Genomic DNA, 25688 nt, shown 5'->3' with positions numbered 1-25688 from the left:
TCAACCAGAGCAATAACCTTTTTACCTAGTTTACTTTTGGGGCTCCCATGTAAGATTATATATGAAGATAGTCTGACACTGACTTAACACATTAATAAATGTTCGAAAATAACTGGCCCAGATATGTGGCGCCAGAGAACACTTCCAAAGCAGATATACAAGCCAATAAGCCTCCCAGCTGTTCTTGCTGGTTTCTGGAGTGTAGCTTTAGATTAGCTGGAGATACCAGTGAGAAGAGAACCCTGTCAGCTTCAGACAATGCCCCTAGCAGTTAGTGAGTAAGAGTTACAGGTTGTGAGGTTCTGGTGAGATAATATGCTAGTTCTCAGAGCTATTACCTAACAGGTTTAGAACTCTGGCTTCAGCAATATGGGGGAGTCTTGGGTCCTGGAATGCACGTTTAAAGAATCAGGAAAGTATACACAAAGAGATATCAGACATCCACTGCATCCAGGTGAAAAAAACTCATAAATGTAAGGAAATCTATGGGAAAAAAGAATAATCTTTGCCATCCTAAATCCAAGGACAGTGGGAAATATTTACATTCATAGAATAAAAAAATCAATGTAGTCAAAAATAGAAAAGGCCGGTTTATACATAGAGATTAAATGAGAAATGAACTGAAAAAGCATATTTTAAACTTAAAGGATTAGAAATTTCCTGAGATAATCCTTAATTTCATGTAATGTACTCTTTGAGAAAAGTAATTTATTAAAAGTCCAATAACATGATTTAATTTTTACGTTTCTATGAGAAAATTCATATAAATAAATTCACGAAGTTGCTAGTGAAAATGTGGCTCTTTGAGTTGTTTCTTTTAGCAGGCAGAACACAAACAAGAAGAAATTGTAATAGCCTCTGTATACAATAAATGTTAATTCCTTTAGCATTAATGTTTTCATAAAATGGGTGGGCTGGCACTGGCAGCTTGAGTTGGACAGTGGACAAAATGAAACAGGAGGTAAAACTGCTAAAGAGGTAAGACCTGTACAACAAGAGAAGGATTTACGAAACACTTGGGACAAAGAGTCAGCTCTATAGCCAGTGCTCTGGTGGTTGAAATGCAGAAAGTCCAAAGCTCTGCTTCTAGAAAGCTCCTCTTTCAGATGAATTTTGGGATAACTTCACATTTTTCAAATGGATAAACTGTGAATCAGCTTCAGAGCACTGAAATCTCCCAGATTAGGTCAGTTCAAGGATTACGTATTGTGAGAACTTACTGATTATTTTTAAAAGGAAGTGTATAAAAAATGTGGTTTTGTGAGAAGTATATTTTTAAAAGTCCTTAATCCTAAAAATGCCATTTGGATTCCTAATGCTTGAGTAACATAATTTTTCAATATTAAAACCTATATGGATATAATTGATATAATTTACTCTATTAAATGGTTAAAAGAGAAATGACATGACTCATTTTTCAATAGATTTTGGAAGGTATTTGACCAAATCTTGTACATATTCTCAATCAAGCCTTCATAATATAACATATATACATATAAAATATTACATAACATATTTTAAAAATCTCTATCTCAAAGCAAAAGCTGGCATATACATAACACTGAAACTTTATAAATATTCCTGCTATGTGGAGGAGCAGTTTGGTACCATTACTATTATTTTTTGTATTATTACTAAGAACAATTAGGCAGAGAAATAATAGTAAGGATAAAAATATATCAAAAATCTCCTATGCATCTGGTACTCCACTAAGTCCTTGTTATGGGTTATTTATCTTATATAATCTTCTTAACTTTACGAGTTAGATACTACTGTAACAGCAGTTTACTGATGAAAAAGAAAACTGAGGCTAGGGAAATTAACTCAGAGTCATGGTAACATATCCAATAAGCAGTGAAGCCAGGATTCAAACCCAGGCAATGACTACAGACCTGGGCTGTTAATTTTTACACTACATTAATTTAATTGACAAATTTATATTGCGTGCCTACCAGGTCTCAGGCCTATGAGTACCAGAGATATATCAGTGCATAAAAGAGACAAAATCACTGCCCCAGCGAAATTTACAATATAGAAACAAAAATTTTAAAGATTGATTTTTGGGCCAGGCATGCGGGTGACTCATGCCTGTAATCCCAGCACTTTGCGGGGCCGAGATGAGTGGATCACCTGAGGTCAGGAATTCGAGACCAGCCTGGACAACATGGTGAAACCCTGTCTCCACTTAAAAAAAAAAAAAAAAAATTAGCTGGGAAGGAGGTCTATCAGGAAGAAGAGTGAGGACAACCATACCAAATGCTGCTGAGAATTAACCCCTGAATTTAGTGATGTAAAAGTTATTGGTGAAGTTGATAAGAGCAGTTTCAGTGGAATTACGGGGCAAAAACCTGACTACCATGGGTTATTCAAGACAGAAGCAGAGAAGAGGAGTTGCGGAGAGCAAGTATAGACAACACTTTTGAGGAATTTTGTTGCTGAAAATTGCAAAGAAATGAAACAGTAGCTGCAGGAAGAACTGGAACTAAAAAAGGTGTTTTTGTTGTTGTTTTGTTTTGTTTTTGAGACAGAGTCTCACTCTGTCGCCCAGGCTGGAGTTCAGTGGTGTGATCTCAGCTCACTGCAACTCTGCCTTCCGGGTTCAAGCAATTCTCCTTCCTCAGCCTCCTGAGTAGCTGGGACTACAGGCATGTGCCACCACGCCCAGCATTTTTTTTTTTTTTTAGTAGAGATGAGGTTTCACCATGTTGGTCAGGCTCGTCTTGAACTCCTGACCTCAAATCATCGACCTGCCTCATCCTCCCAAAGTGCTGGGATTACAGGCGTGAGCCACCACACCTGCCCAAAGTTTGTTTTTAATGAGAGAAATAATACAATGTATAGGGGCTTATGGGAGAAGTCCAGTAAAGAAAAAAATAATAATGCTTTAGGAGAAGGAGAAAAAAATTACTGAGTGATGTCTTTGTAAAAAGGACTGGTTCAATACATATGTGGAGGTATGGGCCTTAGATAGGTGCATGGATAGTCATCTCTAGTAAGAGGCAGGAAAGCAGTGTATACAGGTGCAGATGCTGCTGTGGGTGTAGTAAGGGTCTGAAGAACTGCTCTTCTGAGTGCTTCAATTTTCTTAAGGGAGAATGAAGGAAAGAAGGCAGGAAGGAAAGAAGGAAGGGAGGGAGGGAGGAAGGAGGAAATTATCTGAGAACAAGGAAGGAGAAAAAGTTTTGCTGAGGGTTTGAGGAGAGAGGAGAAGGTGGAAAATATTTGTTTAGCAAAATAGAACGATAAATGGACCAGAGAAGTACAGTGAGATTGCCAGGCAGCAGTCAGGCCATTGGATATTTATAGTCATGAATTTAAAGTAGGACTCATCAGCGAGAACTGGGCTTTCTTTCAGCCAGATGCTGTGCAGAGGAGGCGGAGAGTTAGATTTAAACAGGGTTGTTTTTTGCCAAGTTAATACAAAGTGAGAGAAAGGCAAAGGAATCAAGAGTCCATACGCAGAAATGGTGATAGTGTTTGTCACAGTTTTAAATTGAAAAAGAAGAGAACTGAAGGGGAGGTGAGGGAAAAGGGAGAGGTACTATGATCAATGGACTAGAAGTCCTGATAAGGTCAAAGGCTTATTGAAGTTGAACATTACGGGGAAAAGACAATAGATGAGAGAGTGAAATGGAGATAATGAAGGAGTAGCAATTATTGATCCTAAGTAATAAGATTACAATGTGGTGATAGGAATGGGTGGCTGAGGGAGGATAAGGGACAAAATCCACGAAGAAATGGAATTTAAAGTAACTGAAAGACAAGGCTATTGGAAAAATCATATTTGCATATAAAGATATTACCAAGAATTAACACAGAAGATGGGTTTGAGAAAATAACTCTGAGCTACGAAATGAAGATTTTTGATTGATATTTTTGATCAATGGGCTAACAATACAAGTACAGTAGGCCAAGACAAATGTGTTGGCAAAGACATGGCCAAACACATTTTGACAAGATATTCTCAGTTTCAACTGGTCCTCATAGGTCTTTAAGTTTACACTGCAGTGAGAAGTAAAGGTTAATTTATCTGACACTAACCCCTGGCAGTCCTCCCAGAGTGAGAGTTGGCTTCCTACAGGGCGGGACTATTTGGCAAACATCCTGGGAGAACAGAGGTGGAGGAACAAGGCTGAAGGCCAAGGTCCCATGTATCATACACCTCAAACTGCAAGACCTGTGTCTGAGTGCCTGTTCACAGCAGGGAGGATCTGTGACTGGGAGAAAGCCTAGACCAGGAATGCTGAGATGGCAGAAGAAGGGAAGTCCAACAAGGCTGGGATCCAGGTTCTTCTCATACCAGAGGAGATGCTGGCACTTCCCTAAACATGCAGCTTATTAACCCACAGAGCTTGGACTGAATTTTCTGCTAGATCATTTTGCACTGTCCCAGAGAGCGACAGGCAAAGGAGGAACTGTACGCCAGCTCCTCCTCCTGCCTCTGTAAGCTTCTATGGATAAATATCGTTCCAGGTCTAGTGTGTGTGGTGTCAGGCCAGTCATCCTGTGTGTGTTCCATCAGCAGACATGATCAAACTCCCCTGGTTTCTTCTTCCCATTTTATATTTTGAAAACAAGAAGAAAATACGATTTTGTTATTATTATTATTAATATTATTATTATTGTTAACCATACATTCAGTATGATGCATTATAACGACTTAAACCTTTAACCCTTAATTAACCTGTAAGGGTTTGAGGAATTGTCCTGGGAAGTCCAATAGAAGAAAGAAACTCAAAGCAGTTTTTGCAATACCAGCAATGGGTTGCTAAGGCAGGGATGGCAAGCATAAAACTCTTCATGTGTCCATTGTACTTCCCACATCATGAAAAACATCAAAGCACTCTTTTCTGCTGACTCACCCCTTCCCAGAAGATGTTTTGTACAGCACTCAAGAAAAACACTGCAGTTAGCTGGAGTTAGTACCAGATACCCTCATGCATGATTTCTGAGATAAAGAATACATTGATACATTGATCGTGTAACTGAAAGAGGATGCATCATCGGCATCCACCACTGACTGGGGGCCAGTGCAATGCATCCAGAATTTGTATTTAAAAAGCAACAACAATTCAAAAAATCGAAGATTTATTTCATTTCCCCAATAAATGCAGACACCAATAGGATCTAACAGCCTTCTTACTCCTACCTCATTGCCACCGGTCACATATTAGCAGTCTTGGCTGAAATACTAAAGACGCTTAAAGCTGAATGTAATTCAAATCATAGTTTTGTAATGTTTAATTCCACCGTGAAACTGAGCTATTATGAGATTACTGACAAAGAGAAGACGCTATAGTGTAGTACCGTGTCGTGGATTTTAAAGTCAGCTAGATGTGAATTTGTATCAATTTACCATCTCTTTGATCTTAAATAAGTTTCATACTATCCCAAACCTCAGTTGCTCCTCTATAGAATGGAGACAATAACACTAACATTGCTGAAGGTAATTTTGATCTACCATGATGATTTAATATTATACATCAAGTATTTAGTACAGAGGCTGGGACAGAATTAGTGCCTAATTAATGGTAGCTATTACTATAATTACATAGGTATCATACACTCAACTCACTGTATATTATGTGCAACTTTCCTGTGCCTGGGGTAGACTTCTCCACTAACTATCATTCGCCACACACACACAAATCCAGGCAGCTGCATCCATGTGGATTTCTGATCACGTGAGTCACTGTTAAAAACCCTGGCTGCCCTGACCAAAACTTTGATCGTTTTGCAAGCTGTTCCAGAAATGGGTCACAGAGTTTTTAAAAAACTGTTTCTCTGTTAGTGAGAAAATAAAAGGATGGGGTTTTTATGTGTGAGTGTTTTGTTAGCTTCTCTGTTTCTTATCAATGTATGATCTTCCAGAAAGAAACAGACCAGGTGAATTGTAACCACAATCACACCCCTGTGATACACAGATGTGTCATTAAACAGTAAGGATCTTGTCCCCAGCCAATTATCCTAAGATCAAAATAAAGAAGGGGGTTAGCACCATGTTCTCTCCAAAGTCAAAAATCTCTAAAGCCACAGAGGAGATAGCACCACTGCTGGAGAGGCACTCCTTACCCAGAATGAAAACTGGGAGGAATCTTCTAGCTTCTTCCTTTTACCTACCTTCTAATCTCCTACCAGTCTTTTCTATTGGCCAAACATAGCAAAGCCACCTGACTCCTGCAGGCTGAGTCAGGCCCCTATAATACCAACCTACCAGGGGCAGGGACGGGCAGGACAGGATCTGGGGCCAAAAGGAAAACAGCTGATAAGTAGGCCTTCTTTTCAGTTCCTTGAAAATGCCAAGCTCTTTCCAATGTCAGGATGTTCACATATTCCATGTCCTCTGCCTATAATTCTTTTCCCATCACTATTCACCTCATCATTCTTCAGGTCCCAGTTTAAATATTACTTCCTCAAAAAGACCTTCCTTGACTACCTATGTAAAATAGATTTCCTCTGTTATTCTTTCTTTAAAACCCTCTCTTCTTACTAAACTTTATAATTATATACATACATTCTAATTATCTGCTTAATGTCTGACCTATCCAGGGGCTAGGAATATCTGTTTTGCTTTCTACCGCATTGTCAGAATCTAGCACGGTGCCTAGCATATAATGAGTGCTTAGCACTCAGTAAATAGTAACTATAATTATTACTTTTGTTTTTAATAATAGTACCATAATTGGATAATCAGTGAGAGATGTCAGCCCATTCTGAAATATATGTTAATTTCTTTCTGATGCTGTTTTTTTTCTTCCTAATATTTGGTAAACACAAGTTGAATATTTCAGTTCCATGAACACTTTTTAGACATTATATAGAATACCAAATTTCTATATCTTGAGGCTTCAAATACCATTAGAGGAAAATGGATACATTCCTTGAAATGTCAAAACAAAAACTATGTTGGCAAACTTGGAATAAATGAATTCTTTTCATCAAATAATCCAGTAACTGAAAAGAGAAAAATGTGTAGAGTAGAGCAATTTATCATCTGCAAAATCTCTTTATGCTTCACACATTCTGGTTTGGATCTTTTGATTTTTGTTCTTTAAATCCACTGAATGATAAATTTTCCTTGACATTTCATAGGAGATCTTCATTATTTTTCTTCTACCATCAATTTATTTTTTTCTCAATAAAACTCAGCTCCCTTTTCTTTCTTAGCATTTTAACCTATCTGCTTCATGTGGGATAAAGAAATGCCCCATCTTTCGTAGATAAAATAAATCTCCACATAAACAGCGACTGTTTTGTCTTTAGAGACTTTGTCTCCAAAATTTCCCACATGTGCCACAATCTTCTTAAGTTATACAGAGAACAATTCCTGCAGTCTTGGGAAGTGAGGAGTTTGGAGGGCAACAGGTTGGCAATGGGGTGACTGAGGGGACTGTCTTGAAAAATCACCATGTATGGAGCTAAAGAGTCTACTTCCAGGTTCATTTTTGCCATTAGTCTAAGATTCATTTATTCATGAAGCATTTATCAAGTGGCTACTGTGTGTTAGACACTATGCTAGGGCTAGGGACGCATTTACGGATAAGCTGTGGTTTCTGTTCTCAGGGAGCTCATTGTGTAGTATAGGGAAACAAGAAAGTAACAAATATTTACAATTTATTATGTCTAATGCTTTAGGGAAAGTAACACAAGGCACTATGGGAAAATATGGAAGACCCCCTAACCCAATTTTGGGCAGGTGTGAGGGTGGGGATGGTAGAGCAAAGACTTTCTGGAGAAAATAATGCTTGTGCTGAAAGATGAGTACGGATTGCCCAGACAGACAACAGAATAACGTTCCAGAAAAAGCAAACAGTACTTGCAAAAGTTCATAGCAATGTGTTATTGGTGAATTATAAGTAATTTAGGGCCAGGTTCAGGACAGGGAAGGGAGTGAGAAATGAACTGAAAAAATGAGCAGATGTTGAGAGGTTTTGCCTCTGTTCTTTATCATCAGGTCCTCTGAACTAACCCAGGTTAAAGGGATTGATGACAGACAGTGGAAAGAAGAGGGACTTTTGGAGTCAGGCAACTTGAGTTTGAAACTTGGTCTTGCCACTAGTTTGGAACCTTGGTCAAAATTTCTTGGCCTCTCTAAGCCCCAGTTGCTTTAGCAATACAAAATCTAATAGTCTGCTCTAAAGGATTATCATTAGGGTTAAATAATATATGCAGTATCAGCACATTGCATGGTGCCATGTTAAATCTCAACTATTATAGAACAAATAAATTGCTGTAATCAAGAATATCCACACAGAGCTTTGAGTCACATACTTAAGTGAACACAAACTAGAGTCTTGTTACCAGAGACATTTGTCTGCCTGAACCTGTTTAGATCTTTTTGTTTTGTTTCTTTGTCACTGTGTTTTTAATGGTGATGTATATTTCACAATTTGGTGCTATATCACTGCTTAATAAATGAGTTATCTAGAGTGAATTATTATGTCTTCAAACTTAATCATGCTTCATTGCCTTCATGCCATAGAATTTTTGAGTTAAAAGAGGTTGCAGAACTAATCTCTGGAAGCTGGAGAAAAAGCACAATGTTGGAATAGAAATATGTGTTAAGAGCAAACAAATTGAGTATCTGTCAGGAGGGGAATGGTTAAATACACTTATATTTCTAGGCTACGAAATACCATGCAGCAGCTAAAAGGAATGAGATTGCTCTCTGTGTACTGTCATAGCTAGAGCTCCAAAACCTGTTGTTAAATGAAAAGCTGGCTGCATAAAGGTATCTTCAAAATGACATCATTTACATACAAAAATATGCACACTCGTATAAATAATATTATATTACTTCTATATGTGCTTATATATGCTTTCTAGGTTACATGAGTATAAACACATAGAAAAACTTGAAGTATATACACTAAAATGATAAGTGGCTATTTACTGTCACTTGAGAAAGTTTGTTGGGGCAAGGGGGCAGTATTCCAAGGAGGAATTAGCCTTTCAGAAACATTTAAATTTTTTTACAGATAATATACTCTTGCCGTTTATGTAATTCAACATTTGTTTTCAAAAAAGAAACAAGGAAAGAGCAAGGGCTTTGAGGTTGGCTGAAACCGGCTCAAACCCTGGCCTCAGCAACTTGTTAACTCTATGACTTTTTGGGAAAACATGACCCCTCTGTCTCAGTTCCTTCATCAGCAAGATGAGGACAGCAGCACCTGTCTTGCAGGTTTGCTGCAACAACTGAAAGGAAACCTCCTTGTACATTGTTAGCACTACATGCATTAGTTGTTTCTTTTCCCTGTGCTGAATCCAATGGCTTTTCTTCTTCTTTCTTTTTAAAATTTTATCTTTTTACAAAGTAGGAAACCAAATACAAAGTGGCTAAGTCGCTTCCACAAAGCCACACAGCAGGTTAATGTGAGAGCAAGGGGTATAATCCATGGGTCCCACATTATAATAAAGTCAGCATTACACTCAATGGGGAGTTGGGTTATGATGTGTATATTGCTGTTTATAGTAGTAGTTCCAAAGCTCAGATTCCAGGTGGCAGGTTTATTTGCTGATGTGTCATGCAGAGTACCAGATTCTGGGCTTGGGCAACTGTTGAACAAAACAAACCAAGAAAGGCCAGGTAAGGTGTGTTGGGTAGACCTCCAAGGTTATATCTGGCGTGACTGTTCTTTTGACCTTGCTGTCAAGGAAACCTAGCAGTAGATATCAGGGGCCTCACTACAAGAAAAACATTGGTATCAGGCAATAAATTAGTTAGCACAAAAGGATATAGGGTCAAAAATGGACATCTGACATTCTTTTTGGCCACCTAGAATCTGAACCCTCTTCCTATGTTGGGTAATTTTTCGACTTTATGAGGCAGAGATTGACACCCACCATATTAGTTGAAAATGACAGCTAATTTTCCAGCTGTCTTTGCAGCGAGGCTATAGTCAGATGGCCTAGGCTCTAGCAATCAGAAGTACCTTCCTTATCAGGGCCCACTTTCTTTAGAATGACAGGGATTATTTGCAGGCCTATGGAGTTACCCACCAAGGGCTTTTACTACTGATTTTAAATGAAGCCCTGAATTTTAATTTTAACTGTATTTTAATTTTAAACTATTTCGTGAATCCAAAACAAAGGGGATTTTTCTCTCTGACGCCATTGCATAGGAGCAAGATGCTCTATGTCAGGGAGCTATGCAATGGCATTCTGTAACATTCTATGCAGTTCAATGATCTTAACCCAGATGAAACCACACCAGAGCTGTGGTTTTTCCTGTTCCAGGAAAGAGAGTGTATTTCCTGGGAACCTCTAAGAGCTGGTTGAACCTCCTGGTTGACTTCCTTGGAAGAATGAATGACTAAGTGAACATTTTCATATTCCTCCCCTTTTTGTGCTATGTAATCGCTGCTTGTCTAAAGTGCCTGAAGACTGCTTTCTGGGCCAGGGCGTGAGAACTTACTTCAGTGCCTATGTAGGACTGCAAGCTAAGCTTCTGCATCTTAGCCTTTAATAGGCATCCCAACTACTTGTAACATTCTAGAACTGTGTGGCTCCTTTCTGTCCTGCAGAAAAGGACTCATGTCTGGCACCTCTGAGGCCTCAGCTTCACCCATTTCCTGTTTCGATACCACTAATGCCATCAGTTCTATATTGGCTCCCAGTGGCTTTACATAGGTATATCCTGATAGTGTCTCACCTCAAGCTGCACCATACGCCCCTCACCTCCCACCCTAGGGAGGTGTTAGTGCTAAGATATGGAAGCCACAGATGCTGCTTATGGCCCACACATGGGAAACCCTGAAGGGCGGGGAGTTAGTATCCCATGAGGTAAGCTTTTGATTTTAAAAGTCAGCTGGTACATAAGTTCTTCCCGTTTTCTCCCTCTAGATGGACTTTTTTGAGATGCAGTTTATGTGACTTCTTGCTGGACGATCCTGTGAATTTTTTCAGTAAGTCTCCGTAGCTTCAAACTTGATCACGTGGTCTCATATTGGCTTCCCCTTTCCTCCTTCTCTCCCTTTGTTTTCTCATACCTGGAATTGCATCTCCTAATAGAGTAGAAGTATTATACCAGAAGCTCATTGTCTCAGGCTCTGTCTTCTGGGTAACCCAAGCTAAGGCAATACCACAGAATTCTATAAACAAAATTAGGCCAGTTTTGCCATCTTTGGGAGTTTTTCCTCACTTGGGAATCTTTTCTGAGTTTTCACTCAGTTATATTCTAAATGTGTGACTTTGGGAAAGTTGCTTAAGCTCTCTGACTCTCATATTCTTCAACATAACGTAATAATGATGCTTGTGTCATGAGAGAAGGGATTAAAAGGAAAAAAATGACTGAAGATCACTTAGTACAGTGCCTGACATGTAACAAATGCTCAATAAATGTTATTATAAAATCAATCATATGTGCAACTTGATGAAGCCCTGAGGGATGAAAAAAGGGGGCTCACTGGCAGACAATTTAAGCAGCTTGGAAAGATATGTTGGCATACCTGTGAACACATATGATAATATTGCATAATGAATCCTCTAAGTTCCATTCTGTTGTCAAAAAAAATTGTTTCAGAAATGGAATTACAACTTATTCCAGAGTTAGACTTTTGTGACCACGGTGAACATGATCCTTTTAAATAGAGAGAAGGGCCTAGGTAAGTTTAAACTGAATTGGGTTCTCAGTTCTCGCAGGCTTTGACCTTGTCATCTGTCACTTCCCTCTCAAAGGGCTGGCATAGCCCAGGGTGGCTCAGGATTCTCTCATCTGAAGTTCTGTCCATGGATTCTGAGGGGAGCCTGGGCTGCTGACAGTCGATGGCCTGCCTCTCACATCTCACTGTTCTTTGATCTCACAGTTACAATTGTGCTGCTTTTGTTTTTCACTTGCTGATGAAGAGATTTATGTGAATTTAATTTTCTTCTGTCTCTGACTGCCAGAGACTTTAGTGTTTGTATTATTCACAGGGAACTAGATTAACTATAACCATTTTTTAATTTTATTTTTATTATTTTGCTGCGTGTAGTTTCTCACAGTAGTGGGAAGCCGGAATGATTTGTACGTTACTGAATCTTGGGCTTCGCTTAACATGTAATTATTATGGCCAGTGAGAACAAGTAAGGCCCTGATATTTCAGAACTTCTCAAAGGAAGTTAGCTAGAATGAAAAATTACATTATTCAGCAACCAAACCTAGCAATTGCATAATGAATATTCTCAGAAAACATAATCTTGACCCCTCCTTCAATCTCATTTTTGTCCTCTGAGTCTGGAATTCTTGTTAAATTAACTTTTGGTACTTGTTTTCCTTTGGTAATGTAGCAAATGCAAAATGTCCCTCATACTCCATACAAACGTGCAAAGCAGATGTAGTTTCCTTGAGTAGCTCTTAATTGATGTTCTCTCCCTGATGTTCCCTTAGCCTGCTGGATAACAGAAAATTAAAAAGCCAGTTTTAGGCTAAGTGTGGAACGTTGGTCTGGTCCAATCATTTAAAATCTGTTTAGGGAGTTCAATCTCTGGACAGTAACTCAGGTGAATGCTAAATGTTTCCGTGCTCTGTTTTGCTTCTCTCCAAGATGATGTCTAGGGATGGGGAGTAGTATAGGTAGGGTTTATGCGTCAAGATGGGGGTCCTCAAATCTATGTAGGGCTCTGACCTCATGGCCTATGATGTACAGATATACAGTGGCAGGACAACCCTCATCTGGTAACTAAGGTGGGGTATAAGGGCTTGGCCAATTCAGCAGATTGCAACACAATACTGATGGGTCATTCTTACTCCAGAATTTCCCTTCGGGTTAGCTGAGGCTTTGTTGGGTTGCATTGCAGTTCAACTTTGCCCCCTGACCAATCCTGCTTCCTCCTTTTTTTTTCCACAGGTATTACACCCCAAACTCTGTCTCAGAAAGCCAACTCACAAAACTCATCAATTCACCCGTCTTCTGCCTTCATACCATCCCTACACATTGTGAGGAGCTAACTCTGAAGGCTGTTTCCAAAGGCTCTCAGTCTTCCTGTGTTCAAAGGACATGGCACTATTCCCAGTGCTCTTGGTCTCCTATTTCCATTTGGGTACTTTTAAAAAGCAGTCCCTAACCTCTTCTCAGAGCCTGTCATTGAAGGAGGACAGGACAGGGAACCTGTCCTTAATTTCTACCTCCTTAATTTCTACCTCTCTCTCTTTCTTATTATTCTCTAAATTCCTCACATCAGAAGGGAGTAACCTTTCAGTTTCTCTTCATTTCTTTTCTCTTCTTCATCCTGGGCATAGAGTAAAATTCTCTGATCTCATTGACAAGTCTGTCTATTGATATAATGAAATTAGGTGTTAAATTTCAGAAATCTTTTTCTTTCTCAAAAAAGTCTGACTTCCAAGTCTGTTATCTTATTGTGTATTCAAAAAGCCTATTCAGAATGCTAGAAACTGCAGTCACTGTATCTGTCTCTCTGCATTTCAGTATGACAATCTTAACCCCTTAATCTTTCTCATAGTTTTGTGGTCCTGCTCTCAAGACAACTTTGTGTTTTAATTTTGGCCAGGATTATAACAAGCCCTAGGTGTAAATACATGTTACACATTTATTTCTATTTATTCCACAGGCCCTTACATGAGGTAATATGTGCAAAAGAACTCTACATCATTATTTCCTATTTCTCCTCTGCTCTACCCCAGGAAACCCAACCCATCAGGTAGCAGGAGAAAATACACTGTATTTTGATATAATCCAATAATGTCAGTCTGATCTATGATCTCTACAATTTCTGCCTAGATGCTGCAGGTACATTTTCTGTCTTTCTACCCTTTTTCTACTGGGAAAGAGTTCTACTCTTTTCCCCTGCTCCTGAAGGGAAGAGAAGCTCTACAGGCTTACCTTTAGCTATGGGGAAAGATAGTTGTCAGATCCTTAATGATCCCTGCTATGCAGTTTCTGATTTGGATTGCTTTGTGGCCCAATGGTCACTAAGATGTAGCCAGAATGGTCACAGGTTGTGGGGAGACATATCAGCACTAATTACGGGATCTGTGTTTTCTACTGTGAGTTTCTGGGGTGGGAGTGCCTGCTTTGTTTTAATCCCAGGCTTCTGCTGCCCTCTGGCCTTTACAGTACCTCTGCTTGCTTTTCTGCATGGCTTCAGCCACCTATGAGCTCCAGGAAACCAGCAGCACTGCTAAGAATGATTAAACTTGCCTTCTTCTACCACCATGCCCTTGCTCTCATGCCATGGGGATGTAGCAATTAGCCCCAAACTAGGCTTTTCCCAGAGGCCTGCAGCTTCCCCATTTTGTGCCCAGGCCAGGGAAGCTGACCATTAGCCCTGATGTTTCAGGGTATTTCCTACCTCTCTGTGTGCTTCTGAAAGTGTTTCCTTCAATCTGCTCTCCGGAGGTGCTTCCCGGTGCTCCCAATCTTGAGGAGAAAGGGCTACTATAAGGATTCTTCTATCTGACTTCTTTAATTTCCTTTGGCTCCTCTAACCTGTACTTCCTCTATGTAACGTCCTCACTGTAGCATAGACAGAAAACCAACCAAGAGAGATTCAGAAGAGTGTCTTCCCTACTCAAAGGAAGAAATTGACATTGTAAACATTCAGACCTAATTCTCTGCATGCTAATAGAAGCTAAAGGAAATTTCTTTCTTAGAAAAACTTGTCTTTTGAGTTTATTGTCTTACTTCAACTCAAACAAAAAGTTAAGCAACTATCTTCTTGTCCTAACAGGTAGCTATCCTTCTTCTGAAGCACTGGAACCTCCTTCCTTTTTCTCTCTGTCGTCCAGACTGTAGCGCAGTGGTACGATCTCAGCTCACTGCAACCTCCACCTCCCTGGTTCAAGCGATTCTCCTCGGCCTCCTGAGTAGCTGGGCCTACAGGCGCGCACCATCACACCTGGCTAATTTTTGTATTTTTCAGTAGAGACAGATTTTTCACTATGTTGGCCAGGCTGGTCTCAAACTCCTGACCTCAGGTAGTCCTCTAGCCTTGGCCACTCAAAGTACTGGGATTATAGACGTGGGCCATCATGCCCGACCCCTCTTTCTTTATGGGACGAAAAGTTGCCAAGTAACAAGACGTATACAAGTCATGGAAATGTATCTGAAAATAATTCAAAAGAATCTTATATCTGTTTTACATTAATAAGTTTTACAGCGATTTTTCTATACACTTGTGATTGTGCTTTGCATTTAACTTTCATAACAACCCTTCAGATAAATATTATTCTACCCTAATTTTTAAAGTGATACATGAGGCCCAAGAAGGTTAAACAACTTGCCTGAGGTCATGTAGTTAATTGGGATGGATCCATGATTCAAATTCAGGTCCATCTAACTCTAAATCCCTTGTGCTAACCACTACAATTCCTCCATTTGAAAAAGTTGACTACAAAATATAATTTTGGTCACACGGAACTCTCCTGTGGTGGTTTAACTTTTCTATCCGGTGAGAAATGGCTGGGCAGAGTGTTCGAGAGTCAGTCTTTGAGGGTGGGCTATGTTTCTCTGCTTCATTACCTGTAAAATGGAGATAATGCTACCCTGAACTCACAGGATCATTGTGAGGTTTCAGTGAGTTAATACAGGACAAGCATTTGGCACAGTGCTTGGCACATAGGAGGCCACAGTAACTATTAGTTACTGCTGTTGTAAAAGTCTCAGGGCGATATTGTCTTGATCATCAGGCTAAAGGTTTCAAAACCAAACGTAAAAAAGATGGGTTTTTAATTTTTGACATTCATAAATATTTAAATTGTGTTCTGTTGTTTCTTTTTTCCCCTTTATCTTTTAGAAATTAACCTCTATTCAACTGTAGGAAGGAAAGTCCTGCTGTGAATGTTTAGGCAGACTTGAAGCTTTGAGTCAGAAATATCATGGATTGTTTTCATCTGTTTGTTGTTTTTTGCTCTGCTGTTTTTGCTAGAAGAAGAAATTGCTTCAATAAAACATTTCTATGAATTATTGTTATTATTACTATCAGTATCATAATTATTAATACTTTGTCTTTGCAGAGCAGAAAAGAGAGTGCCTAGAGGAAAGCGCCTGGGCTTTTGTGGTCAGGCATATCTACATCTGAATCCAGTTTCTAATTGATTCTTGGAAAGTAACTTAATCACTATGAATCTCAGTTTTTGTTATTTGTGCCTATCTCCTTGATACAATATGCTTCAAAGGCCTGAATATTAACTGACTCATTACAAGAGTTCAGTGAAAGTTCTTTCTCCTTCTTATCCCTGCCTCCTATTTGTCCTTTCCAATTACCTTTACATTAGAAGGGTGACCATAAGTGTATGGGTACGAGGTGAGTGTTGAGGGGCCGTATGCTTATTCTTGAGATCTGTCTACTATCTACTATATAGTAAATGTTATGAGTTAAATTTACTGGTTGAAGTCCTCATACTCAGTACATCAGAATGCAGCCTTACTTGGAAATAGAATTTCTGCAAATATAAAAATTACTTAAGATTGGTTTATACTGGAGCAGCTTGGGCCAGTAACTCCATGTCTCCTGCCTTTATGAGATGGGAAAATCCAGACACAGACATATGCACAGGGAGAACACAATGTGAAGAGAGATGCAGAGATTAGAGTGATACTTCTACAAGCCAAAAATGCCCAAGATTGCCAGCAAACCACCAGAAGCTAGGTGAGACATACGGAACAGATTCTCTCTTGCAGCCCTCAGAAAGAATAAGTCTTGCTGACAGCTTGATTTTGGACTTCCAGTCTCCAGAACTGTGAGACAATAAATTTCTGTTGTTTAAGTCACTCAGTTTGCAATACTTTGTTATGGTAGCCCTAGCAAACCAATACAGGAAATGACGAGAACCAAAGTTTTCTCTGAAATGTTAACTTGGAGATTCTAAATTTTATACTTAATAGTTTTTAGTCATTTTAAAAATTGTATTTTGCAATCAAAATCAAAGGAGGTAAATACTTTATCCAGAGAAAAAATTACCAAAAATGAAGAATGTAAATGAAATTCAAATCCCTCAGGGATTTTATACAACACTGCTATAAAAAATCTAATAAAATTTTCAAATGACTTCTGATGCAACTTTTACCAATTCCCCATTAAAATAATTAGATAAAATCCAGAAAAAAAATGAGACAATCATAATAATACTAAAAACTAAGACTGCTAATCAAATTTTTGCCAAAATCTAATACATATACAAATCACAGATTGATGGAACTGGATTTAGAAAACATTTTTAATGACCTATAAACGTGTGTCTTTCTGAAACAGAGGAACTGTTGACCTGAATGAAAGTCTTTCCCTTCATCTCTTTCCCTCTGCCTGTCTCCAGACTACTCTATTCAGAATTTATACCCATAGGAAAAGTACATGGCCACAGGTTTTGGTTTTTGAAGTGTCCATATTATGATTCACCATCCTCCCATCCTGTTAGAGTCTAACTTTCCACATTAATTCAGAAATTGAATTTCTTTATTGTAACAGGGAAAATATTAGGTGAAAAAACCAGTAATGATTTTTTTGCATACTTAAATATGGGCTTTTCATAAATATAGTGTTTATGGAAGTCATAGGGCTATTGACAAATATTCTGGTTCCTTTCTCCTTCTAGGCACGTGATACAACTGCATTTTCCCACCCTCTTTGGAGGGCAGCTTTCTTGGTCAAAGAGATGCAAACAGAGGTGATGTGTGTCATTTCTGGGTGGAGGCTATAAAACCAGTGCGTAATTTGCCATGCTGTCTTCCCTCTGCCATGGTCTATATGCCAGGGTTGCTGTCACTACCTGTTTCCATAGAAATAATTAGGCCTGTGAACTATACCTCCTAGGGAAGCCTTCCTCTCATACTCATATTTGTTTAAATGCTCTCCTTTCCTATAATCTAAACCTTCAATCAGTTGGCCCTGCTGACTAAGACTCCTGTGGCCTGTCAGCATCTTCTCTGCTCAGCAGAACCTTCATGTTAAGGCTGGTGTTGTATAGTTAAAAGTCAAGCAGCTAAGCCACTCACCCTCTTTTGCAATAAATGCAGCAAAGTATTAGTATGTCCTCTATATAAAGTAATAATTAAAAATCCGTGGACTTTTAAATTATTTCTAAATTAATGTGTTAATTTATTGGTTAAAAAATCCATGATATCTCTAAAAATAGGCAGATAAGGTAGGAAGGAAATGGCAAGAACAAATAAAACTGGCTAGTAAGCCACATCAAAAAGTTAGAAAAATTTCAAGTAAACAATCTAACATCATGCCTAGAAGAACTAGAAAAACAATAGCAAACCAACCCCAAAGTTAGCAGAAGAAAAGAAATAACTAAAATCAGAGCTGAACTGAATGAAATGGAGATGAGAAAAAACACACAAAAGATCAACAAAACTAAAAGTTTGTTATTTGAAAGAATAAATAGGATTGATGGACTGCTAGCTAGACTAATAAAGAAGAGATGATTCAAATAAACACAATCAGAAATGACAAACGGTATGTTACCACTGACCCCACAGAAATACAAACAACCCTCAGAGGTTTTTGAGGTTTTTATTATGAACACCTTTATGCACACAAACTACAAAACCTAGAAGAAATGGAAACATTCCTGGAAACACACAACGTCCAAAGACCGAGCCAGTAAAAATGAAAACTCTGAACAGACTAATAACGAGTTCTGAAATTGAATGAGTAATTAAAAAACAAACAAAAAGCAGAAAAAGCACTGGACCAGAAGGATTCACAGCTGAATTCTACCAGATGTATAAATAAGAGTTGGTACCAATCCTACTGAAACTATTCCAAAAAATCAAGGAAGAGGGACTCTTCCCTAACGCATTCTATGAGGCCAGCATCATTCTGTTACCAAAACCTGGCAGAGACACAATGTAAAAGAACACTTCAGGCCAATACCCCTGATGAACATAGATGCAAAAATCTTCAACAAAATACTAGCAAACTGAATCCAGCAGCAAATTAAAGCTAATCCACCATGATCATGTAGGCTTTATTCTTATGATACAAGGTTAGTTCAACATATGCATCAGTAAATGTGATTCATCACACAAATAGAACTGAAAACAAAAACAACACGATCTTCTCAATAGACACAGAAAAGGATTTCTATAAAATTCAACATCCCTTCGTGTTAAAAATCTCAACAAACTAAGCATCGAAGGAACATATCCCAAACTAATAAGATCCATTTATAAAAAACCCACAGCCAACATCATACCAAACAGAAAAAAGCTGGAAGGATTCCCTTTGAGAACCAGAACAAGACAAGGATGCCCACTTTCACCACTCCTATTCAACATAGTGTTGAAAGTCCGAGCCAGAGCAATCAGGTAAGACAAAGAAATAAAAGGCATCCAAATAGGAAAAAGAAGCAGTCAAACTCTCTCTCTTCACAGACAATATGATTATATACCTAGAAAACCCCAAACTCTCTGCCCAAAGGCTCCTAGATCTGATAAACAACTTCAGTAAAGTTTCAGAATACAAGACCAATGTACAAAAATCAGTAGAATTTCCATACACCAATAATGTCCAACGTGAGAGTCAAATCTAGAATGTAATTCCATTCACAATAGCCATAAAAAGAATAAAGTATCTAGAAACATGGCTAACCAGAGAAGTAAAAGATCTCTACAATGAGAATTTCAAAATGCTGCTAAAAGAAATCAGAGACAACACAAACAAATGGGAAAACATTCCATGCCCATGGATAGGAAGAATCAATATTGTTAAAGTGGTCATACTGCCCAAAGCAATTTACACATTCAATGCTATTCCTATCAAAGTATCAATGACATTTTTCACATAATTAGAAAAAATGATTCTAAAATTCATTTGGAACCAGAAAGGAGCCTGCATAGCCAAAGCAATCCTAGGAAAAAAGAACAAAGCTAGAGGAATCACATTACCTGACTTCAAACTATACTATAAGGCTACAGTAACCAAAATAGCATGATACTGGTACAAAAACAAACACAGAGCAATGGAACAGAATAGAAAACTCAGAAATAAAGCAGAATGCCTATAACCATCTGATCTTCAACAAAGCCAACAATAACAAGCAATAAGGAAATGACTCCTTCGTCAATAAATGGTGCTGAGTTAACTGAATAGCCATACACAGAAAATTGAAGCTGGACTCCTGCCTCTCACCATATACAAAAATTGACTCAAGATTGATTAAAGACTTAAATGTAAAACCAAAAAATATCAAAACCCTGAAGAAAACCTAGGAAATACCATTCTGGACATAGGCCTTGGCAAAAACTTTATGAGGAAGACTCCAAAAGCAATTGCAACAACAACAAAAATTAACAAGTGGGATTTAATTAAACTAAAGAGCTTCTGCACAGGAAAAGAAACTATCAACAGAGTAAACAGCCTACAAAATGTGGGAAAATCTTTGCAAACTATGCATCCAACAAAAGTCTAATATCTAGAATCTATAAGGAACTTAAAAAAATCAACAAGCAAAAAACAAACAACCCCATTAAAAAATGGGCAAAGGACATGAGCAGATACTTCTCAAAAGAAGACACATACGTGACCAAGAAGCATATGAAAATATGCTCAATATCACTAATCATTAAGTAAATGCAAATCAAAACCACAGTGAAATCAAAACCATAATGAGATAACATCTCACACCAGTCAAAGTGGCTCTTATTAAAAAGTCAAAAAGAAGACATGCTGGTGAGGTTGTGAAGAAAAGTGAATGCTTATGCATGGCTGGTGGAAATGTAAATTAGTTCAGTCACTGTGGAAAGCAGTGTGGTTGTTTCTCAAAGAACTTAAAACAGAATTACCATTCGACCCAGCAATCTCATTATTGGGTATATACCCAAAGGAATATAAATCATTCTACTATAAAGACAAATGCATTTGTATGTTCACTGCAGCCCTATTCACAGTAGTGAAGACATGGAATCAACCTAGATGTCCATCAACAGTGGACTGGATAAAGGAAGTGTGCTGTATATACACCATGGAATTCTACACAGCCATTAAAAAAAGAACAAAATCATGTCCTTTGCTGTAACACAGATGGAGCTGGAGCTCATTATCCTAAGTGAATTAATGCAGGGACATAAAACCAAATACCACATGTTCCCAATTACAAGAGGGAGCTAAATATTGAGTACACATGAACACAAAGAAGATAACAATAGACACTGGGGCCTGCTTGAGGGTGGAGGGTGAGAGAAGGGTGAGGATTAAAAAAAACTACCTATAGTGTAGTATGCTGATTACCTGGGTGACAAAATGATCTGTACACCAAACCTCCATGATACACAATTTACTCATGTAACACACCTGAACATGCACCCTTTGAGCCTAAAATCAACGTTGGAATGAAAAGTCATGGCTAGTAAGCATATAAAAATGTTCAATCTTACTATAATGTATATAATAACAAAAATATAATCAGTTTGCCTACACATTTAGAAAATATTAAGAAAAGTTATTTTCTGTATTGGGGGCTCGCAAAACACTGTAAATTGGCATGAATGAATGAATGAATAACTGTACAAATTTATTCAAGCTTTCCAAAAGCTTGTGGCAATATATGTCAATAACCTTTAAAAAGCTTTAACCCTTTGTCCCAGTTATTCAGTTTCTAGGAATCTATGCCAAAGACATAATCAGAGATGCAAACGGGATACTCATCACAGTATATCCCGTGTTTTTTTAATGTTAAAAGTTAAAAATAAACTAAATCACAAAATAGTCAATTAGTTATGATACATATATAAGGTGGAATATTTTGTAAACAATATAAATGGCATATAAAAAGAATTTCTAGTGTGAACAAAACCTTATGTTTTTTGAAACAACGTTTAGCTTTTAGAAAAGTAGCAGTAGTACACAGAACACCTATAAACCGTTTATCCACATTTTACGTTTTTAACATTTTGTCTTTATTATTCTGCGTGTGTTAAATACGTTTTTTTTCCCACCAGAACCATCTGAGAGCAGGTTGCATTTATCATGCCTCGTCGCCCCTTAATACTTCAGTGTGTCTTTTCTAAGACCAGAAACATTTTCTTGTATAACCACAGTACAGTTATCAAATTCAGGAAATTTAACATTGGTACAATACTTTACAGTGCATGTTTTAATGTTGTCAATTTTCTCAATAACGTCCCTTACAGCAGGTTCCCCACCCCCACCTCCAACCCCTCAGTCATTAGTCCAGTCTGTAACATTTAGCAACATTTTTAATCTGGAAGAGTTCTTCAGCCTTTCTTTGTCGTTACAACATAATATATCTGAAGAATACAGTAAATTATTTTACTGAATGTTATTCAATTTGTGTTTATCCAGTGTTTCCTCATGATTAAATTCAGATTATGTACTTTTGGCTGGAATATCACATTAGTGATGGTATATTCTCAGGAAAATTTCTATTATTACTGACATTAATTTTGATTATTTGGTTGAAGAGTTGTCTACTTTTTCTACCATATTTACTTTCTTTTCTTGTGAAGTTAAATAATTTGCAGTGAGAGATTTTGAAATGCTGTAAGTATCCTGTTTATCATCAAACCTTTATGCTTAGATTTAGGATCTACTGATGTTTGCCTGGATCACTTTTTACTCCTGTAGTTGCAAACTCTGATTTTTCTAACTTCATCATTCTTTCTATGTTTATTACAGTTAGCCTTTAACTGTAATAAAGGTCTTTCTTTTTCCCTTTTCCATTCTCTCTCTCTTTCTCTTTCTCTCTCTTTCTGTTTCTCTTCAGTTTGAACTCATAGATTCTTCTTTTTTCAATGGATTATAATCTATTAGTGTCTTTATTTATTTTGAGATGGAGCCTTGTTGTTGTCCAGGTTGGACGGCAGTGGTGCGATCTCGGCTTACTGCAACCTTCGCCTCCCGGGTTCAAGCGGTTCTCATGCCTCAGCCTCCCACGCTTACCGGCACGCACCCTGACACCCGGCTAATTTTGTATTTTTAATAGAAACGGGGTTTCACCATGTTGGCCAGGCTGGTCTCAAACTCTGACCTCAGGTGATCTGCCCACCTCGGCTTCCCCAAGTGCTGGGATTACAGGCGTGAGCCAATGCATCTGGCCTATTTTGATGCTTAAGGTGACTCCTGTGTCTTCTTAACATGCCCTGTCAATTGTTTTTAGTATTTTCTTAATTTATGGCACAATGAGATGCTCCAGGTTTATCTTATACCTTCTCTGTGCCAACCCCAGAATTGGGCATTTCTTCATGGAGCCCTGGCTCCTTTTGGAAGGTAAGGGTATTTAGAAATCAAGCTCTGGGTGCTAAATATGTTCATCACTGTTGAGATAGCATTGCTTCTAAGCTTTTTCAACAAGCAGAAATATATTTAGATGTTTTGTATTTTGTATATGTTGGAAATCTCAGTTCTAATGTATATATTTTAGAAACTACGAGTTTATAGTAAAATCTTCTACTCCTTTTAGCCCCAAAGTGTTGTCCTTTGCCTTTACCCAATCCATACTTGTATCTCTCTTCTTCTACAACTAGAGCTTTGGCTTCCAACATCAATCCATTTACTCATTTGTTAAAATATACAATACATGCAAAAGTTTGAGATTTGTTATACCCATATGATGATGAAAAACAAACCTACTGAAAAGAATTTAATATTAGGCCATTTCTCTTTTTCTTCACACTGAGGGTATACGTACTAGTTTTCTAATGCTACATAGCAAATTATTATACACTTAGCAACTACAAACATCCATTTATTACCTCACAGTTCTCCAGGCTAGAAGTCTGAGCACAAAGCACCTGGGTTCTCTTTCACGGTCTTGCAAGGTTGAAATCAAGATGTCATCCATGTTGCAGTTCTCACGCGGAGTTTGGGGTCCTCTTTCAAGCACATTCAGGCTGTTGGCTGAATTCAGTTCCATGCGGTTGTAGGCACAAAGACATACATTCTTGTTGCTTGTCAGCTGGGGACTATTTTCCACTCCCTTAAAAGCCACCTGCTAGTCCCTGCCACATTGTCAGTTTGCTCTTTCAAGGTCAGCAGGAGAATCCTGCAGTGGGGTAGTCTGGGCTATCTGCTCTGATGAAATTTTAAGCAACATAACATAATAATGGGAATGAGTATCTCATCACTTTGCTCACATGGAGCAACTATCCCATCATATTCACTAATTCCTACAATACTCAAGGGGAGGGGATTTTATAGGGTTTATACACCAGGGGGTGGGAATCTTGGGAGCTGCTACAGCTTGAATGTTCCTTCCAAAACTCATGTTGAAATGTAATTCCCATTGCGACAGTGTTAGGAGATAGGACTGAATGGGAGATATTTAGGTCATGTAGATATTAGGGCTCCACCCTCATGGACTGATTGTCATTATCACAGGAGTAGGTTAGTTATCTCAGGAGTGGGTTGTTACAAAGCAAGTGCAGTGTCTTGTGCTTTTCTCTTTTGCATGTGCCCCACTCTTCTTCCATGGGATGAGGCAGCCTAAAGCCCTCACCATATGCCAGCCCCTTGATATTGGACTTCCAAGTCTCCAGACCCATGAACTAAATAAATTTCTGGTCATCATAAATTACCCGGTCTGCAGTGTTCTGTTACAGCTACAGAAGATGGACTGAGAGAGAAAGTTGCTACTGAGAAGTGGGATTGTTGCTATGACTGATACCTAAAAAGTGGAAGCAGCTTTAGAACTGGATAATGCGTAGAGGCTAAAAGAGTTCGAAGGAACAGGCTAGAAAAAGCCTGCATTGCCAAAAATGTAGCATTAAAATTGATTCTAGGCCGGGCGTGGTGGCTCACGCCTGTAATCCCAGCACTTTGGGAGGCCGAGGTGGGCGGATCACAAGGTCAGGAGATCGAGACCATGGTGAAACCCCGTCTCTACTAAAAATAGAAAAAATTAGCCGGGTGCAGGGGCGGGCGCCTGTAGTCCCAGCTACTCGGGAGGCTGAGGCAGGAGAATGGCGTGAACCCGGGAGGCGGAGCTTGCAGTGAGCCGAGATTGCGCCACTGCACTCCAGCCTGGGCGACAGAGCGAGACTCCGTCTCAAAAAAAAAAAAAAAAAAAAAAAAAAAAAATTGATTCTAGTGAGGTCTAAGAAGAAAAGTATACAGAATTTCTTACAGATTAGTCAATGGTCATGACTAGAATGTTGAGAGGAATATAAACAGTAAAGGCCATTCTGAAAAGGTCTCAAATGGAAATGAGGAATAAGGTATTGAAAATTAGAGTAAAGGCCATTCTGGTTATAAAGTAGCAAATAACATGGTGGAACTGCATCGATGCCTGAGGACTTTATGGAAGGCAGAATTTAAGAGGGACAAACTAGGATATCTAACAGAATATCTAAGCAGCAAAGCATTCAGGTTATTGAACGGCTATTTTAAACTGCTTATAGTGAGATGCTAGAGGAGAGAAATTATTTAAGGTGAAATTTATAATTAAAAGGAAAGAAAGCAGAAAGATTTAGAAAATTTGCAGCCTGGTCATGTAAAGAGTGAAAAAGCATGTAAGGGTGCAGCCAAGCCACCCTTTAACAAAAAGATTAGCATGGATTGAAGGCAGCCAGAGGCTACTCATCAGGACAATGAAAGCAAGACTTCCCAGACATTTCAGACATCTTTGAGGCTGCCCCTCCTATCATAAGTCCAGAGATCTAGGAGGGCAGAATGATTCTGGGAGATTGGCCTAAGGCACCCTCTATGGGCTCACTGCCCAGGACCACCTCAGGTCTCTGCTCTCTGCATTCCAGCGCAGTGCTCCTCAGCTATACCAGTTGTGGCTCAAC

At 38.6% G+C, this 25688-nt stretch overlaps 1 long non-coding RNA gene across 1 annotated transcript; it reads right to left on the bottom strand.

Moving 5' to 3' along the window:
- Window positions 1-10875: 10875 nt before the first annotated feature.
- LOC139356707 (uncharacterized) lies at window positions 10876-23949 on the bottom strand. Its single transcript, XR_011609040.1, has 3 exons — window positions 23655-23949; window positions 14290-14453; window positions 10876-12371 (listed from the first exon to the last, which is right to left on the bottom strand). It is a non-coding gene; the product is annotated as an uncharacterized lncRNA (long non-coding RNA).
- Between the last annotated feature and the right edge of the window lie 1739 nt (window positions 23950-25688).

Source organism: Macaca nemestrina, chromosome 10 (genome assembly GCF_043159975.1).
Source record: "Macaca nemestrina isolate mMacNem1 chromosome 10, mMacNem.hap1, whole genome shotgun sequence".
Classification (NCBI taxonomy): domain Eukaryota; kingdom Metazoa; phylum Chordata; class Mammalia; order Primates; family Cercopithecidae; genus Macaca; species Macaca nemestrina.
Note: the sequence above shows the minus strand (reverse complement) of the source record. Positions and strands in the feature narration are given on the sequence as shown.